The 14558-nt window shown below is 45.0% G+C and overlaps 1 long non-coding RNA gene across 1 annotated transcript in view; it reads right to left on the bottom strand.

The window, feature by feature from the left end:
• Positions 1–1132: 1132 nt before the first annotated feature.
• LOC132527516 (uncharacterized) overlaps positions 1133–14558 on the bottom strand; it is a 67349-nt gene continuing 53923 nt past the window's right edge. The window contains exons 3-6 of the long non-coding RNA XR_009543019.1: positions 10539–10702; positions 7695–7899; positions 4166–4341; positions 1133–1518 (exon numbers count right to left, since the gene is read on the bottom strand). This is a non-coding gene — a long non-coding RNA (uncharacterized LOC132527516). The remainder of the gene's footprint in view (positions 1519–4165; positions 4342–7694; positions 7900–10538; positions 10703–14558) is intronic.

The raw sequence follows: 14558 nt of genomic DNA, 5'->3' as shown, positions 1-14558 counted from the left end.
GGTTTACTAGATATAAATTCATTCTCTCTGATAGAAAGTCTAGATCAAGGCTGGCAGTTCAGGCTTGGCTAGAAGCTCACTTTGTTGCCTCACCGTCCTCAGTACATGGTTTTTACTTCATGATCTAAGATGGCTGTCCAAGCTGCACATTCCAGCCAGTAGGACAGAGAAGGGCAAAGAAACACATCCTTTCCTCTTAATCCATTGACAGAAGTAATGCACAGCATTTCTGCTTATATGAAATAGGCTGAAGTGAAGTCATTTAACCATATCCAGCTGCAAGGGAGGCTGGGATATGTGTTATTTACTCCAGGCACCCCTGTGCCCAGCTGGAAACTGAGAAGAAGGGAAGGGTGGATACTGGGAGACAGCTGGGTGGCCCTCCCACTGATGGGCAGGGTTTAGGAAAGTGTAGGAGGGGAAAGTGGGGCTGGTGTGATGGGAATAAGTGTGCTTTGTGGAATTTTGGAGGAGCTGGCTGGAATAGAAAATTAGAAATACTGGAAAATGAGGTTAAGTAAACAAGGTGAAAGCCAGATCTCAGTGAGGGTCCAGGAAAGCAGACAAAAGAATCTTTATCTAGTGCCATTAGAAACAGGAGGCATTCAACTTTTGGGTAGGGGAGCTGTATGATCAAAGGCATTAAAGAGATTTTAATCTGGCGTTTACGTGCGAGTCATGTTGGGTGGGGGGAAGGAAAAACAGGAAAGGGCAGGGAGGTTGGAGAGGAGACCAATTTCACAATCCAGGTGTGAGGTGATTATGTGGGGGCAATGGGAACAAGGAGGAAGAAATAAATCTGAGAGGCATTTGCTAGAAAATATGTTAGGATTGATGGCTGACCTGATAGGGAGTTTCAGGTTGGGGAGGTCAAGAAACAAGTAAACAAGTGAACCTGCCTTGATAGATGTTTTAGGTTGGGTCACCTAGAGGCAGAGCCTGGCACAGAACTTTTGTCCAAGGGATTGATGCGGGGAGGAGAAGAGCAAGGGGAACAAGATGGCAAAGCCAAGAAGCTAAGCAAGGATGTGGGCTAAGCTGTAATCCGAGTCCACAGTGAGACTCTTCAGCGCAAATCACACGGTTCCTCTCCCTTGGTCTAGATTGGGCCTCTCTTGCATGGTGTCTGCGTTACTGAGAAGGAGAACCAGGCATGAACTATATACTTTTGATGACTTCACTTTTTTATGATCTACATTGCTTTCCCCCTACTCCATTGGTCACGGCAGTCACAGCCCCACCCAGATTCAAGGGGAAGGAACATGATCCACCCTGGCGTGTCAGTCATGGGATAAGAAGGGTATCGGAGGAGGATACCCATCTTCGGAAAATATAGCCTTTCATCCTCTGTCAGAACTCTCCATTTGCTTCTTATGAGTGGCCCCATTTATTCAACAGTCATCAGTAATAACAGCAACTGGAGGAACTTCCTGAGGGCAGGGGACTGGCCTGTTACGATTGTCTTCTTTATCTTTATATCCTGAACATTTTGAGCAGTGATAGCCTCACAATAGATTCCTGTGGAAGGAAGAACTCCTTTTAAGTCTATTTTTCTCAGACACTGCATCATTTGATCCTAAACTAGCTATCACGACCATTTCACAGTTGAAGAAACTACGGGGCTTAGAGGGGTAAGTGGGCTACCCTTCAGATGACTAGGCTAGCAAGAGCTCAGCTGTGACATGAACCCAGGTCTTCTGGGTTGAAGTTACTTTTATTAAGAACTTGATGCCTCCAAACAGCGGGACTGCTCCTTCAGTGCCCCTGTCTCCTCCATCCTCACAGTAGCCCAGGGCCAACTACGGGGCAACGGATAGTGATCCCTCAGCTGCTGACTGACCAGTCCTGCACTTCATACACTGATCTAACATGGTGATTTAATATCATTATTTAATATGATTTTGCATCTCTTTTCTCAAGAGAGCAGGAGAGGGCTAGGGCACAGACTCTGGTGCTGCACTCAGCTTCCGGGCTGGGTAGAAAGCCAGGACGAAGTTGGTCCTCATCTCTCTGAGTGGGCAGCACCCATGTCAGCAGTGTGGGGTGAGAGGAGATGCCAAGAAGAGTTCTGTTGGGGCAATCAGATGGTGATCTGAGGGAACCACATGGGAAGAGGGGGGAAAAGCCTAGAAGGGAAGTGGCTGAGGTAGTTCCTGTAGGTTCAGCTCAGAGGGGAGTGGGGAGCCAATTTCCGCCCCCTCCCCAACTCACATCCCAGCCCTAAAAATGCTTCACAGCCTCAGGAGGAAATCCTGGCCAAGTATCCAGTGTGGGTGGATAAGCAGGGGTGCTTATCTAGATCAGGAGTGGGTGGGAGGACATCTTAGAACTTATATCAGGCCCCAATTTTCCAAATCCTGCCTGTGCCCTGCCACCTCTGCCCCCGAAAACCAATTTTTGACTTTATCTCTTTAGAAATGTCCCCAGGCTAGCAGTTTATTTCTCAGAGGTTGCAGATCAGGAAGGACCTTCAGAAAACACAATTTCCACTTCCACTGTGGGGCAGAAAGCATAGGGCAGCCTAACCCCTCGATGCCCGTGAAGTAACAAAGGACCAACTACTCTGTGTTGTAGGACTACTGGCCTTACCAGGTCCCCGCTCTCCCCCACCAGCCCCGAAGGGACCTCTTAGACTCCTTCGCTCTCTGGTTTCTCCCCATCCTGCTCCCCTTTGCTAAAATGCTTACCTCCCCTGCTCAGGCCCTTTGAAAGTAGCTCACTATGACTTTTCATATCACCCCCAACTCTTCAGCCTCACCTTCATGGACCTTGGCGGCCCAGCTTCAACTGTATCATTCGTGAGTCACCCCTGCTCTTTTGTTCTAGCCCCATCAACATGCCTGTGCTCTCCCCCACGTAGGGATTACTCACCGCTTAAGTCACCAGTCCCTCTGGAATGTGCCCCCTCCTCCATGACACCCATTCTCCCCACATCCTTTATTATTTTGTTTAAACTAACAATGTTTTTTTTCCCCTCCAATGATTAAAATAACGTGTGTTTGTTGTGGAAAATCTGTGAAATGCAAAATGTATACAAACAAAAGAAAATAAAAAGTACCCAAAATTCCACAATCCCAGTGTAGCTAACGTTACCATCCCAGCGGATTTCCTTCCCGTATTCTCATCAGAACTCCTTCCTGCTTCAGGCCTCCATGCATGCTTATTATTCCTTTTTATTATTCCTTATTATTCCTAAAAGTCTCTCCCTCTGTCCCCCTCTCTTTCTCTCTTCCCTTCCTAGTTCTGTGAGTCAATCAACTCACCCTTATTATTATAAAGGTCACTCTCTCAGTTAGGTCTCCCTATTACACATTCACAATACCCAGTACTTTTCCTTGTGGCACTTGCCACAACTAGAAATAAACCATAATTTTTGTCCTCGTGTGTTTAACGTCTGTCTTGGCCACTTGACTTGACGTAAGGTCCATGACTGGCTTTCTTGTTTATTCAGATGACCCTAGCATCCACCACAGTGTTCTAGATACAGAAAAAACACAATACATGGCACCAAGATGCCTTCTTGAATAACTGTGTGTCTGTTCTCTCTGCACTTCAAAATAGTCAATTTCACAGATACAGTGAATCAATTACCATATGCCTGACCTGGTTCCAGGTACAGGATACCCAGTTCTTGCCCTCAAGGAGCACTTAGCCTTCTGAAGGAGACAGACCAGTAAATGCAACATTTGAGTACATCTTTAAGTATATGATGATCAATGGTATTGAGTAACACATAGAGGAAGGGTCCTTAAACCTTGGGGGGAGGTGACACCATGGTTTTATTTTGTCCTTAGTAATGCATTTACTTTGTAGAATCAGAGGACAGTAGAATTGAGTGGTACCATAAGATCAACAGGCCTTATCTCGTCCTACAAGATGAGGAAACGAAAGCAGTGAAGGGCAGTAAAGTGACTTGGCCAAAGCCACTGGGTAGTTGACTGGTGGTTGATTGGGAATTAGACCTCGATCTTGAGATTCCCAGCCCAGTGCTCTTTTCCACTGTGCCTTGGGGGCCTCTGGAGCACCCCCTTCCTTCATCAGCCCCCAAGTCCCATTGATTTTCCCTTGTAAAGATCTCTCCAGTCTTTCCACTTTCCCTCACCTCCCTGTCACCACGCTCCAAGTCTCCATCACCTCCATCCTGCGTGCCTACCCCACCTCTTACCTTATCTCACTGCCTCCAGTCTTGCCCTGGTCAGATCCCTTCTCCGAGTTTCAGCCAGAGTGAGCCTTCCCAGATCTGAGTGTGAGCATGTCTATCCCTTGCTTAAAGCCCCAGAGGCTTGCCACCAAGCTTTTAGGAATATGTTCAAAAGTCTTCTGTTTTTCTCTTCCATTTTACTGAAATATAATTGACATACAGCACTGTATAAGTTTAAGGTGTACAACATAATGATTTGACATATGTACGACATGAAATGATTACAATAGGTTTAGTGAATATCCATCATCTCATATAGATACATTAAAGAAATGGAGAAAAATATTTTTCCTTGTGATGAGAACTCTTAGGACTTACTCTCTAACAACTTTCATATATAATGGACCATAGTGTTAACTGTATTTATCATGCTGTACATTACATCCCTAGAACTTATAACTGGAAGTTTATACCTTTTGACTGCCTTCATCTGATTCCCCCTCCCTCCCGCTCCCTGCCTCTGGTAACTGCAAATCCGATCTTTTTTTCTATGAGTTTGTTTGTTTGTTTTTGACCTATAACTGACCTATAACACTATGTTAATTCCTGATGCGAAGCATAGTGATTTGATATTTCTATACATTTCAAAATGATCACCATGGTAAGTCTAGTTGTCATCTGTCACCATACAAAGATGTTACATCATTATTAACTATAATCCTCACGCTGCACATTTGTACCTGTGACTCATTTATTTTATAACTGAAAGTTTGTACTTTTCGTACCTCTTAGTCTCTGTCACCTATTCCTCTTATTCTCCCACCCACCTCCCCTCTGGCACCTGCTTGTTCTCTGCGTCTATGACTCTGTTTCTGTTCAGTTCTGTTTGTTCATTTGTTTTGTTTTTTAGATTCCACATATAAGTAAAACCATACAGTATTTGTTTTTCTCTGTCTGACTTATTTCGCTTAGCATAACATACTCTAGGTCCATCCATGTTGTTGCAAATGGCAAGATTTCATTCTTTTTATGGCTGAGTAATATTCCAGTGTGTGTGTGTGTGTGTGTGTGTGTGTGTGTGTGTGTGTGACACATCTTCTTTATCCATTCATCTATTGATGGGCACTTAGGTTACTTCCATATCTTGGCTATTGTCAATAATTTCTGCAATGAACATATGGGTGCATATATCTTTTCAAATTAATGTTTTTGTTTTCTTTGGATAAATTCCCAGAAGTAGCATTGCTGGATCATATAATGGTTCTACTTTTAACTTTCTGAGGAATCCACACTGTTCTCCATAGTGGCTGCACCAATTTATATTCCCATCAACAGAGCACTAGGTTCCCTTTTCTTTACATCTTGGCCAACACTTGCTATTTGTGGTCTTTTTGATAATCGTTATTCTGACAGGTATGTGGTGATTGTGGTTTTGATATGCATTTCCCTGATCAGCAATGTTGAACATCCTTTCACGTGCCTCTTGGCCATCTGTATATCTTCTTTGGAAAAATGTCTATTGGATTCTCTGCCCATTAAAAAAAATTTTTTTTTGATGTTGAGTTCAGAATTCTTAATATGGTATATTAATCTGCTCAGGCAACATAACAACATACCACAGACTAAGTGGCTTAAACAACAAAAATTTATTTCTCATAGTCCTAGAGGCTGGAAGCCCAAGATCAAGGTGCCAGCAAGGTAGGTCTAATTCTGAGGCATATTCTCTTGACTTGTAGGTGGCCACCATCTCCCTGTGTGCTCATATGGCCTCTTTCTTCTCTGTGCACACATGGGCAGAGAGAGCTCTCTTGTATCTTTTTTTTTTTTTTTTTTGGTACGCGGGCGTCTCACTGTTGCGGCCTCTCCCGTTGCGGAGCACAGGCTCCGGACGCACAGGTTCAGCGGCCATGGCGCACGGGTCCAGCCGCTCCGCGGCATGTGGGATCTTCCCGAACCGGGGCACGAACCCGTGTCCCCTGCATCGGCAGGCAGACTCTCAACCACTGTGCCACCAGGGAAGACCCTCTTGTATCTTTTATAAGGACACCCATCCCATCAGATTAGGGCCCCACCCTTAGGACCTCATTTAACCTTAATTACTTCCTAGAGACCCTATCTTCAAATATAGTCACATTGGGGTTTAGGGCTTCAACATATGAGTTTTGAGGAGCACAATTCAGTCCATAGCATATGGCCTACCAGGTCTTTCTTGATTAGCCCATCTCACCAGCATCCTCTAAGCACCACTCTTCTCTCTGCCCCCATGCTTCTGTAACTTGAATTTCTCTTGGTTCCTCAAACTTGTCCAGATCTCTTGCAAATCTAACCCCTCCATCACCTTCCTTTCGTCCTCTGCCTGCCCCACTGCTATTGGGTCTTTATAAGAAGAAATCTATCTAGCTTTAGAATAAGCAGATATGGTTTTGCCCCCTTTTGACCCGAGTCCATTGAGGCATCACAGGACCTGTCTTGGACCTCTTTGAGAATCACCTAGTCTTTTGAGAACTGAGAACTGAAGATGGTAGAGTGTACAACCCCCTTTGTGAGCCAGAAACCAGAACTCAATTCCTGCTTTATTGGTGAGCTTCCTCCTTTTGGATCTATATTTTGGCCTTTCAGTTTCTTCTTAGGGAGACCCACTGGACTCATTTCTTGAGGGACATGGCTCTCCCTTGCCTGTTAAGCAATAAACTCAGCTTCCCCTCCCCCAGCCCTGATGTCTTTCTATTTTGGTTTGTCACTTGCAAGTCTCGGTTTAAAGGTCTGTCTCTAAGGGAGGTCTTCCCTGACACCCCATCCTGTGTTTAGTTCTCTGGCTCTGCATTCCTATGGCAGCCTGTACTCTCCCTTTTTTAAGAGTTACCACCTCGTTTCTATATGTTTCATGTCTGTCCTTTTGAGCTCTGTAGGGCAGGAGGCATCTCCATCTGGTTGGTTGTGGTATCCTGAGGGCTAGTACAGTGCCTGACACCTAGTAGGATATCAGCAAATATTAGCTTTTATTAGTATATGCTCCATAAGTATCCACTGGCCTGCATTGTCCTCAAAGAGTTTCTCAGATAGTGTATGCATTTTGTTTTCTAAAGTGGACTAAAATTTCTCAGAAGAATCCTCTTTTCCTTTCTTTAAATCTCCCACACTATGACCATTATGGGTTTCTTCATCCAAGAAACATTTCATCAATGATTATTAATTGATCTCCCTACAATAACTTTCCCAACAGGCATATTTGAAGAAATAAGAAAATTTAAACAATATGTTATATAGCACAACCATCTATTATGAATTTATTGTAACAATAATCTATTGAGAATTAACAAGGAATAAAGGAATTCTTCTCTTCCTCCTCTGCGTAGTCAGGACTTTGCGTCCTTGAAGTTGTGGGTTTCCTGACCGTTGAGCGGTTTGGCTTTTTTGTGTGTTTTAGAAAGAAAAGTAAGAATCAGACTGGGTGGGGGTTTATAGGAAGCCCACACCAACGTAGGCCTTGGTTTTGGAAGGTGCTGGATGTCTGGTCTGAAAGGGAAGGATGAAGAGGCAGGCAGTAACCTACCTCTTGGATGGCGCTTGGACCTCTGGGGACTCAGAGAAAAAAGAGGGGATCCAGTTTCTCCAGGACATGTGGAGAGCTGGGCCTTTTCAAGAGCAGCCTCTCGGACGGTATTGGCTGCCGGCATCCGTGAGAACTGCGCCCAGGTGCTCTGTACTGGGTATTTTCAGAACTTCAACAACTGCCCCCAGGTAAGGCCAGATCAAGACTATAGAGAAAAACAGAAAATGTTATGTTGCCCCCCCAGCGTAATTAAAAATAAAAGAACTACATGAAACCAAAAACAGCTTTAAGGATGTACTATAGATTTGTGATTTTTCCTAGATGCCTGATTACTTTGACTCCCTCCTGCTCTCTCCATCTCCTCCTCCTCTTTCTTCTTCTTCTTAAACATCAAATTTCCAAAGTTGATGCTTTTTTCCCTCTCTCCTAGCTTTGCTGATGCTATGCTTATGCAATTAGGAATTGCTCAGGCCAGCCTAGTGGTCTGTTTCGGTTGGACCCCCGAGGCCTGGATGAGGAGCAAGGCAATGCTGACCAGGTGGCCAGAGGAGCAGACGCTCATCTGTTTCCTCAGGATTGCAGAAGCCTCGACTTCCTTGTTTGATCCAAGGGAGGGGGTCTGAAAACTGTCAGACACTAGAATACCATCAGTGATGGGCAGGGTGGAAGCCAGATTTGATACGAGTGAGTCCGTACAGAAACAGGACATTACATGTGCCCCAAGAGCTGTGGATCAATTCATTCATATCTATTACATATATAGAGATATACATGCTTATTTACACATAAATGTTTCTAGATAGACAGAGAAGGAACTAGTAACAATTATGGATTCTGGGAAATAGGGTGGGGTCTACTTTTTTTTTTTTGAGACAGTTTTTTTTTAAACATTGAACAAATGTTACTTTTACAATAAAAATGTACTTCAAAAATTAAAATGACTCATCAGATTGCTAATATCTACAAATTTCAAACTACAGGACAGCTGGAGACTCTGCTTTCCAGGAGGGAGATCTTGTGACCCAGGCCTGGGTTGTGAAGGGGGATTAGTGATGCCTTCCAGCTGTGGCGTGTCCATTAGGCAGCTGGAGAGGTAGCTAAATATAGACTAGCCTGCGAAGTGTGCCAAGATGAATCAGGGCTGGAGCTAGAACACTCCTTCACTGCGTCCATGAGCACGCACATCGTACCTAAGTCCCAGGCACTGAGAGTGTAGGAGTGAACAAAGCAGATGGGGCTCCTTGGCCCCTGGATTTGGAGTCTAATCACAACCACAATCAAGATATGGAACAGGTCTACTGCCCCCAAGACTCCCCTGTGCTATTCCTCTGTAGTCACATCTTCCCGCCCGCCCCACCCCCCACCAAACCTCTTGCTATTTTGATCTATTCTCTGTCACTTTAGCCTTGTCTTTTTAAAATGTCACATAAATGGAATCATATAGCATGTAACTTTTTGAGACCAGATTTTTTCACTCAGCATAATGCCTTTGAGATTCACCTCAGCTGTTGCATGAATAATTTCTTTCTTTTTGTTTTTGGATTGTGTGCCATGGCACGGATAAGCCAAGTAATGCATTTACCCATTTTAACTAGTTTTTGGTAATTACAAATGTAGGCGGCTAATGAGCATACAGTGTATAGGTTTTTGTGTGAACATGTTTTTATTTCTCTCAGGTAAATACCTAGGGGATTATTGACTTGTGCAGTAAGTGTATTAACTTTATAAGAAATTGCCAGACTATGTTCCAGAGGATGATTTTGCATTCCACCAGTAATGAACGAGAGCTCCTGTTGCTGCCTTTTTGCCAATGCTTGGTAGCACTGTCAATATTTAAAAATTTTTTTTGCTACTCTAACAGATTTGTAGTGGTAATTCGTCCTGTTTTTTTTAAATTACATTTACTTAAAAAAAATAAATTTATTTATTTACTTACGGCTACGTTGGGTCTTTGTTGCTGCTCGCCGGGCTTTCTCTAGTTGCGGCAAGCGGGGGCTACTCTTTGTTGCGGTGCGCAGGCTTCTCATTGCGGTGGCTTCTCTTTGCTATGGAGTACGGTCTCTAGGCACTCGGGCTTCAGTAGTTGCGCACGCGGGCTCAGTAGTTGTGACTCGCGGGCTCTAGAGCGCAGTCTCAGTAGTTGCGGTGCATTGGCTTAGTTGCTCCGCGGCATGTGTGATTTTCCTGGACCAGGGCTCGAACCCGTGTGCCCTGCGTTGGCAGGCAGATTCTTAACCACTGCGCCACCAAGGAAGTCCCTTATCCTGGTTTTAATTTGCATTTCCTTAATGGCCAATAACGTTGAACAACTTTTTATATGCTTATTTGCTTTCCTTTTATCCTCTTTGGTGAAGTGTCCCTTCAAGTCTTTTGCCTACTTTTTAAATTGGGTTGTCTGTTTACTTGCTGTTGAGTTTTGAGAGTTCTTTATATATTCTGGATACATATCCATTGTTGAATACATAACTTGCAAATATTTTCTCCCACTCGGTACCTTGTCTTTTCATTCTCTTAATAGGATCTTTGGCACAGTAAATATTTTTATTTTGATGAAGAATATTTCTTTTTATTACTCATTTTTATTGAGATATAAATGACATATAGCAAAGTGTACAAATCTTAAGTGTACAGCTTGATAAATTTTTGCATTTGTATTCACCCATTTAACCACCATCCAGATCGAGATAGTATCACCCCAGAAGGTTCCTTTAAACATCTGTCTAGTCAATATGCAAAACCCCTTTCTTGCCTGCCTCTGAAATAACCGCTATTCTGACTTCTATCACCACAGATAATTTTGTCTAGAAGGTTTCTAATGACTGTGCTCCAAGTTTTGTGACCTACCTGGTTTTGTCTTGGAAATTAGAAGCCTCCCAAACCCCACCTTGGGGAGAGACTCCAACGCCCCTCACCAGATGTGATGCAAAAGTTGGTGACCAAAGCTGGGCTTCTTAGCATCTTGCCTCTGGCATACCAGCAAACCAGTCTTCACAGCAGAGTCCAAAAACCTGGTAGAAAAGGGTAGACAAGGCTTAGGCATCCTAAAGCTCCCGTGAAGTGGCAAGGGTACTGTCCCAGGAATCAAAAGGCATGGGTTCAGCTCCCCCTACCCCTGACATTTACTGCATGTCCTTGAACAAACTACATAAGTTTCCTGTGCCTCAGCCACCTCATCTGTAAAATGGGAGCAGTAATACCTACCATGGTTATCAGGCCTGTTCACCAATATGTGAGTCTCTCTTTCCTTCCAGATACCTAGGAAGATTGTACTTCGCCACCTCGTTTAACTCCTACCAATTAACCCAGGAATGGCTATGTGACTTATTTTGACCAATTAAAACGTGTCTCTTCTACATGGAAGTGTTAAAAGCCAGTGTGTGCTGTGCTTTTTCACATTCTCTCTTTCTTCTACTATGGCAAATGGCGACGTTCTAGGTAGTGACTGCTCTGTCAACCTAGGTCCTGAGGTTAGGACAATGATGGCTCAGAGCAGAGCCTCAGTCAACCCACCATTGATAAGTGGCAGGAGTAATAAATCAATCTTTGCTGCATAAAGCCCCTGAGCTTTTGAGGCTGTTTGTTACAGAAGCATAACCCAGCTTGCTTGGATGATATACCGTACTATAAGTTTATTACTAAGATTATATGAAATAAAATGTATGGAACTTCTGGACACACAATAAGGATTGATTTCCTGCCTTTCAAAATCTCCTTCTTTTTCTTCTGAACCCAGGGGTACTCTAACCACCTAAAACCCTTGAGGCAAGAGAACAGACCACCACCACTCAAGCACAAAAGAAGGATGAGAGGAAAAGGATACAAAGCAACAAAGGGTATAGAAATACGACACAGAGCAAGGAAGAGAAACAAAGTGTTAAGGAAGGAGAGAAAAAAGCGTAAGAGCAGGGAAAAGAGAGAGGTACAGAGGATGCCTGAGACACAGACAGAGGTGATTCTGAGGAAAACAATGGCTGAGGCAAATGGAAACTGTATCTGTTTTGAGATGCTCATCCCAATCCCAGGCAAACAACATCATCTGTTAAAGTAGCTGAAGAGGGCTTCCCTGGTGGCACAGTGGTTGAGAGTCTGCCTGCAGATGCAGGGGACGCGGGTTCCTGCCCCGGTCCGGGAAGATCCCACATGCCGCGGAGCGGCTGGGCCCGTGAGCCATGGCCGCTGAGCCTGTGTGTCCGGAGCCTGTGCTCCGCAACGGGAGAGGCCACAACAGTGAGAGGCCCACATACCGCAAAAAAAAAAAAAAAAAAAAAAGTAGCTGAACAGGGAATTCCCTGGAGGTCCAGTGGTTAGGACTCCACGCTCTCACTGCCAAGGGCCCGGGTTTAATCCCTCGTCAGGGAACTAAGATCCCACAAGCTGCGTGGCGTGGCCAAAACAAGCTAGGGCTCTATTAGTTCCTGGTCATCCACTCATCAGTTTTTCCACTCAACCATTACTGATCACCTACTGTGTGCCTGGCACTGTGCTCGTGCTAAGTTTACCGAGATGTGCAAGACCCAGTGCTGGCCTTTCCCTTCAAGGATCCCCCAGTCTGGTGTGAAGCAGTCACCTGAACAGTTAGGATACAATTTGGCCTGATGGAGGTGCCCACAAGGGATATAGGAAAGGGGGAACCAGGTTCTGCTCAGGCGGGGTCAGAAAGCGCTTTCTGGGAGACATGAGTCTAAGGGTCCTGAAGGGTAACTAGGAGTTAGCAAAGGCAGGGTTGGTGAGGGCATGCTGGGCAGAGGGGCAGCAGGAGCCAGCTGGTGGAGGTGAGAAGCGACAGGCAGTTTGGTGTTGCTGGAGCCTTGATGAGAGGCAGTGGGCATCAGGAGAGGCTGGAGAGGGGCTCAAGGGCCTATGACAGGGGTTTGATGTCTTTACCTGGGGGTGGGAGTGGGACTGGGGCAGATTTGGGTGGTTAAGCAGAGAATTGACATGGTTAGATTTTAGCTAAATAGCTCTGCCTGCTGTGTGGACTGTGGGTGGGGGCAGAATCTGTCTTTTTTTTGGGGGGGTGGGGGTGTTGTGCTGCGTGGCTTGCAGGATCTTAGTTCCCCGAACTGGGCCCTTGGCAGTAAAAACATGGAGTCCTAACCACTGGACCGCCAAGGAATTCCCAGAATCTCTTTTCACAAGATCTCTTGGGATTGGGCTGAATGCCCAGCCCAGGGCCTGCAGGTGTACAAGATGGCCTTGGGAATAATCATCCCAGCCCAGTCTTAGTGAGTGCTGCCACAAGCCGGGCAGTGTTCTATGTGCTCCAAGTAGAGTAACTACTTCACCCTCCCGAGAACCCTGTGATGAGGATGGTATTCTTATCACCCCCCACTATGACCACGAGGTGACTGGGCACAGAGAAGTTAACTTATGTGTCCCAGCTGCACATTCCAGTGCAGGCTGCCTGGCTCCAGGATCAGCCTGTAATCACTCTCCATCTTGCCTCCTCCGGGTCCACTGTCCTCTGGAAGGCTCTCACAGAGGCAGAATATTGTATTGGCATCCTGCTTCAAGTTTATGAAATCTTTCACATGAATGACCTCATTCCACCATGCAACAGTAGCTTCTGTGAGTAGGTATTATTACTCATAGCTAAGAAAACCAACCAAAGTGATTTGTTAAAGGTTAGGATTTAGGTGGCAGAGACCCAGACTTGTGTCTTCTGACCCCGAGTCTAGTGTCGGGTCTCACGTTCATTGTCAGTTGATGCCGCGGTCAGCCTCCCGGTCAGCCTCCCGGTCAACATGCCATGTGGTTCAAAGGCCAGGGCATTTTCCACTCCTACCCAACTGCCTCCTGTCGAGGAAAATGTTTTTCTGAACTGGGTAAGAGAGTCATAGAGAAGTGTGTTGCTGGCATCAATTCCCTCTGATTGGGCAATGGCTTCCGCCATCTGGACCAGGTGACGTCAGCCGTCTGGATTTCCGCCAGTGTTCTCCCACCCAGGAAACTGACTTCCGGCCAGGCTCCCAGCCGTCTCTGGCCTCCTCGAAAGGCAGACTTTTCAGTTTGCAAGGTGAGAGACTTTAAATTAGATCTCAGGGAGGGTTTTGCTATAGGGAAGGAGGTAAAAATGGGGAAGAGGAGTTCAGAGGACACTGGCTAGGAATGAGCAGGAGCCCCTCTGTGTGGGGTCTGGGGTCTTTCTTGGAGCAAGATGGGGAGGCTCCAGGGCTATGACTGGGAGATTTTTTTTTGCTTCTTTTTTTGTTATAGTCACTAGTTTGTTGTAGTTTTTAGATTTCACATGTGATATCGTACAGTATTTGTCTTTCTCTGTCTGACTTATTTCACTTAGCATAATGCCCTCCAAGTCCATCCATGTTGCTGTAAATGGCAAAATTTCACTCTTTTTATGCCTGAGTAATATTCCATTGCATATATATATACCATATCTTCTTTATCCATTCATCCGTTGATGGACACTTAGGTTGCTTCCATATCTTGGCATCTTTTCACTTTCTTTCTTTTTTTAAATAGTTACTTGTTTATTTATTTATTTATTTGGCTATGTTGCAGCACGCGGGATCTTTGCTGCCATGTGTGGGATCTTCATTGCAGCATGTGGGATCTTTAGTTGTGGCATGTGGGATCTTTAGTTGCGGCATGCAGGATCTAGGTCCCTGACCAGGGATTGAACCTGGGCCCCCTGAAATGGGACCATGGAGTCTCAACCACTGGACCACGAGGGAGGTCCCTCTTTTCACTTTCTTGATGGTGTCCTTCAAAGCACAAAAGTTTTAAATTTTGATGAAGTCCAATTTATCTATTTTTTCTTTTGTTACTTGTGCATTTGGTTTCATAGCCAAGAAACCATTACCTAATCCACAGTCACAAAGATTTGAGCCTGTTTTCTTCCAGGAA

The sequence above is a fragment of the Lagenorhynchus albirostris genome, chromosome 10, assembly GCF_949774975.1.
Source record: "Lagenorhynchus albirostris chromosome 10, mLagAlb1.1, whole genome shotgun sequence".
Taxonomy (NCBI): Eukaryota; Metazoa; Chordata; class Mammalia; order Artiodactyla; family Delphinidae; genus Lagenorhynchus; species Lagenorhynchus albirostris.
The sequence above is the reverse complement of the archived record's forward strand: the minus strand, read 5'-3'. Positions and strand labels throughout refer to the sequence as shown.